This window comes from Grammomys surdaster, unplaced genomic scaffold (genome assembly GCF_004785775.1).
Source record: "Grammomys surdaster isolate TR1022 unplaced genomic scaffold, NIH_TR_1.0 133, whole genome shotgun sequence".
NCBI classification, from domain to species: Eukaryota; Metazoa; Chordata; class Mammalia; order Rodentia; family Muridae; genus Grammomys; species Grammomys surdaster.
In genome coordinates, this window is record NW_021604591.1 from 2,818,627 (window position 1) to 2,823,636 (window position 5,010).

Sequence of the window (5,010 nt, forward strand, 5' to 3'; positions counted from 1 at the left end):
TAGATAGATAGATAGATAGATAGATAGATAGATAGATAGATAGATAGGAAGGAAGGAAGGAAGGAAGGAAGGATTAGGTGCATACCATCACATCTGACTTACTTTTTATGGGTTCTTGGCATCAAGCTTAAGATCTGTCCTCAGGATGGAACAGCAAACCGTTCCCCAGCCCTCCAAACATCTTATATGCTTATTCTCTTTACTCCAACAAACCCACTGCTAGAGACCAATGCAAAAAACAAACAAACAAGCAAACAAAACAAACAAGCAAACAAACAAAAACCAAACCACCCCCACAAAACAAAACAAAGCACAAACTCTGACACATTAAAACATTGGAATCGGAAAAAAAGTGTTCACTGGATAACCACATGAAAGAAGAAATCGGGAGGAACCCAAACTCCAGCCAGTCAGGGCGCAGTGTGACGAACACAGAGCACACAGCAGTGTATTTCCAAGTAAACAGCACGCAGGTTATCTCTATCACCTGTGTGGCAAGATGAGCCTAATAGAGGTGTGTCCACGTCAGAATAACACATGACAGCTGAAAAATGAATGTGACATACTGTGGGGTGACACACATAGGGCTCAGGAGAGTGGAGCAGACTCTAAACCAAGTTGCTAATGATAAATGCCATGGGAGAGAGGGAAAGATGGATGAATGAAAGAAGAATTGTCACTTTCCCCTTATGCCTCCTTAGTAATGGAGTTTGTGTATACACACAGAAAGACATACACACATACACACACACATATGCTCATGCACACACATGCACATATGCACAGAAACATACATGCATATACACATACAAGCATGCATAAACACACACAGACACACACATGTATACACACATGCGCATGCACATGCAGAAACATGCATGTATACACACATACAAGCATACACACACACATATACACATATACACTTTTATAGAGGTTTTAAAGTTTAAACTATTTGGGTACATGTATATATATTCTTATGTGTGTGAATACACAGGCTTGACATTCCTCAAGACACCTTGGTTTTTGAGGCAGGATTTCTCACTAGGACCTGGCACTCACCAATTAGGCTAGACTGGCTGGCCATAGTGCCCACCTGTCTCCTGTGGCCCAGCACTTGATTACATGCATATACCAACACCCAGCTTTTCCATGAGTTCTGGGTATTGAACTCAGTCTTTATGCTTGTACTACATACTAAGTTGCCACTGCAGTCCATTTCCTTTCTTTTAATGAAACATGTATGTATTTATGTAAGAAACATATTAAGGCATGCAGAGCATGTTCATGTGCTGTGGGATTGATGTATGTGCATCTGTGTGCATCTTGCTATAGCCAATGGCCCCCATACTTAACCTCTTCAGTGTTTCTACTCATGGGCTTTTGGCAGACACACTGTCATTCAGCCTACAGCACAACCTTGCCTCACATAGGTTATATTATTCCAGTGTCCCAGTAGGAAAATAGTCTGAGGGCTCGGGTCCCTAACAGTACAGTACTAGGCTGGGACTCACTGCTAACAATGGAGTTAAAGTGTAAGTGTCCCTTCCTTCATCTTCATATTCTCTCTCTTTCTCTCTCTCTCTCTCTCTCTCTCTCTCTCTCTCTCTCTCTCTCTCTGTATGTGTGTGTTTCCCATTAAAACAATACAGATAAAACAAAACAATCACAATAAAAAATAAGAGATACACACACAAAACCACAAAAATCAAAATTGAATAAAATAAACAAGCAAAAGACTGAAGAGAAAAAAACAGCCAAGAAAAATGGCCAAGAAAAGCAAAATGAGACAAAAAGTCTACAAGAATATTATAAAGTTCATTTTGTGTTGCCCAAATACTCCTGGGCCTGGAGCCTGTCCCGGAAAGTGGTTAATGTACCTGGCGAGACCCCATTGGAAAAAATTGATTTTTTTTCTTTTTTTCTTTGCCAGCAGGTCAGTTGCAGACAGCCTATTGGTTAGGAGTTAGAGCCAGAAGGTTTGCTTGTTTGTTTTTCCTTAATTGTTATGGTGCGGGGCTGAGACAGGGTTCAGGTGTTTAAGAGACAGCCAGGGTTGGAACAATGTAACAATCTAGAGCTGTCTGTCTGCTACAATAAGCCACTAATCACCAGGAGCTGCTTACATTTAGAACACTAAACAGAAGTAAAGAACCGGGTGTGGCACTGCACACCGGAATTCTCAACATTTGGGAAAGCAAGACCAAGAGTTCCAGACCTCCCTGGGCTACAGGGGGTGAGGAGAGAGAGGAACAAAGCAACAGACTTGTGAGCAGAGGTGCGAGAGGCAGGGTATGCTGCATGAAGGAAGCCTTGGGGGATTCTACACACAGAGAGAAGGAAACAGAGGCTCTGGATCTGTAGAGGGAGAAAAGTGAAAGGGGAGAGAGAGACTGGGAGAAGGAAGTCCCACTTCTGAGTAAGAGCTGTCTGGTTGGAAAAAGACCCGAGAGGACAATGGTGAGCTCACAGAAGATAGTCAGGAATCCCAGGGTGTGGCTGCAACAAGACCCCTCAGGACTTTCCTGACAGCAAAAGACTCAGAGCAGTGAGAGAATAACAGTCACCATCCACTCAGCACCAAACTGTGTGGCTGGCGGGTGTTGAAGAGGTGTTCTATAAAAATATTCACTGAACTTGTCTTAGTTTCTTTTCTATTGCTGAAGAGCCACCATGAGCAAGGAAACTTATAACAGAAAGTATTTAATTTGGGTCTTCTGGTTCCAGAGTGTTAAGACTACATATCCATCAGGGTGGGAAGTACGGCAGCGGGCAGGCAGGCATGGTGCTGGAGCAGAAGCAGAAGCAGAGAGCTCACATCTCAGTCAACAAGCAGGAGGCAGAGAGAGCTAACTGGGAATGGTGTGGGCTTGTGAAACATCAAACCCCACCTCCAACGGCACACCTCCTCCAACGGGGCCATATCCCTAACGCTTCCCAAAGAGTTCCACCCTACTGGGGACCACTTATTTAAATATGTGAGCCTGTGGGGGGTGGGGTACATCTTTATTCAGAGTGTACAGAATCACAAAACGTTTTTGTCTTTCCAATATTTAATGTCCTGCGGCTGTCCCTGGCAATGCTTAGCATGTTTCTTATTTTTGCCTTGGACTTTTGAATTCCGTTTTTCTTTCTGTTGTGGTGTGTTTTATGCATATGTGTGCTCATGTGTGGGGGGGTGCCCTGACTGGGGGGGGGGGTGAAGGCCAGAAGTTGATTTGGGATGTTTCTTCACTCATTCTCTCACGGAACCTGGAGCTTCCTGTTTCGGCTAGATTGGCCAGCCAGTGGGCAGCAGAGAACCAGATCCCTATCTCCTTGTCCCCAGCATTGGCGTGACAATTGCACGCTGTCATACCCAAATTTTATGTGGCTGCTGGAGAGCTAATAGGTCCTCCTGCTTGTGCAGCGAGCACCTAACCCGCTGAGCCATCTCCATAGCCCCTTCTTCTTCCTTTCTTATACAAGTTTGTGAGTGTAGAATACAGCATTCGGGCATTACAGAATTACCATGCAGCTAGCTGTTACAAAGACCACAGATGAAGGCCACAGACAAGCTTGCTCCGATCATTCCCTCACAGAATAGGGTGTTTAGGTAGCTCTGTCCTTTTGCAGATATTTATGAATGTGAACTTAAATTTGAACTTAGTCTATTACAGTTTAATTGTTAAGTTGCCAGAACTGACAAATTAAGATAAATGCTTGGAAAACTTAAAAAAAAAATCACATGGGAGTATCTGTAAGACAGAAAGTTCTGGTAAGTGATGTCTGATGAACTGGCTGTTCTGGATGTGGGGGTTTGAGGAGCTACTTTCCCGGTATGCTGACCTGCAGTGACCTGCTCACGTGGAAACTGGAGAGCCAGAGTTCACCAGCAGGGGCCAGTGGTAAAAACACATGACCCCTCTGCAAAACATGTAACCCACACAGCTGTCCCTTGGAGGTCCAGCCTGGCCCCTGAACTGACCAAAATTGTCTAAACTATGTCCACAGTCCCTGCTGCCTCTGGGGTCTCAGATATCTCCTATAGCTCCTAGGAAAGGGCTGAATTCAATAATGAAAATGAAACCTGCATTTCCTCGTGGCCTGCAGTTACCCAGCCTGTCCACCTTTGCCTCACTAAATTCTCAACTCCTATGTCATTAGAGGAACTAAACTTTGCAGAACTCCCAGACCCCAGCTGCCAGGAGCCTTGGGAGCCTCTGCAATGTGGAGATAACAGAGCCAGGAGAATAACAAAAATACCTGCCCTCCGGCCACCCAGAACTCCAGCATAGCCCTTGGGAACATCACCAATCTAATCTTAGAGCCTCTGTTTCCTGTCTGTGAGAACAGCAGCAGCATCTGCTAGAGAAGGATCATCTCACAGACCAGGTTTCCATGGTACCAGAAACCTGGCTAAGCTAGCTTAGAGAACTCTCTGCCCTTCACTTCAGCACCTGGAGCTACTTTCCCTTCCAAAGCCTGGCCCTGGGTAAGTGTGGGCTCTTCTTTAAAAAGCCTTCCCAGACCGCCTGCTCTGTGTCCAGAGTTACTCCAGAGGTGTTAGTCCACCTTCAAGCTCATTGAGGTACCTGCCTTTCCACAAGGCAGTGAGACTGTAGCGAAGGCCACAGCTTTTATTTTATTTTGATTATTATTGTTGTTATTGTTGTTGTTGTTATTGTTATTGTTGTTGAGTACTGTATGTATGTGTGAAGGGAAGATCACGTGTGCCATGGTTGGGTGCTTACCTAGTGAGCCATCTTAACAGCTGTGGGCCACAGCTTCTTAAACTTTGGGTTAGATAGTATCTTATAATGTAATATGGGCATTGCAAAACACTTAGCAATAGTAAAACTTTCTAAACTCAGCCAGTTGTGGTAGTAGAGGCAGGCAGATCTGTGTGTATTAATTCAAGGCTAGCCTGGTCTACATATTGAGTTCTAGAACAGCCAGGGCTATGTAGACAGACTCTATTGAAGGAAGGAAAGAAAGAAAGAAAGAAAGAAAGAAAGAAAGAAAGAAAGA

At 44.4% G+C, this 5,010-nt stretch overlaps 1 protein-coding gene and 1 long non-coding RNA gene across 9 annotated transcripts in view; one reads left to right on the top strand and one right to left on the bottom strand.

Moving 5' to 3' along the window:
• Nucleotides 1-5,010, bottom strand: part of Dysf (dysferlin) — a 181,044-nt gene that overhangs the window by 156,165 nt on the left and 19,869 nt on the right. The gene's annotated exons all lie outside the window — the stretch shown is intronic.
• The window catches only part of LOC114616872, a 2,414-nt gene continuing 1,588 nt past the window's right edge, over nt 4,185-5,010 (top strand). The window contains exon 1 of the long non-coding RNA XR_003710706.1: nt 4,185-4,474. This is a non-coding gene — a long non-coding RNA (uncharacterized LOC114616872). The remainder of the gene's footprint in view (nt 4,475-5,010) is intronic.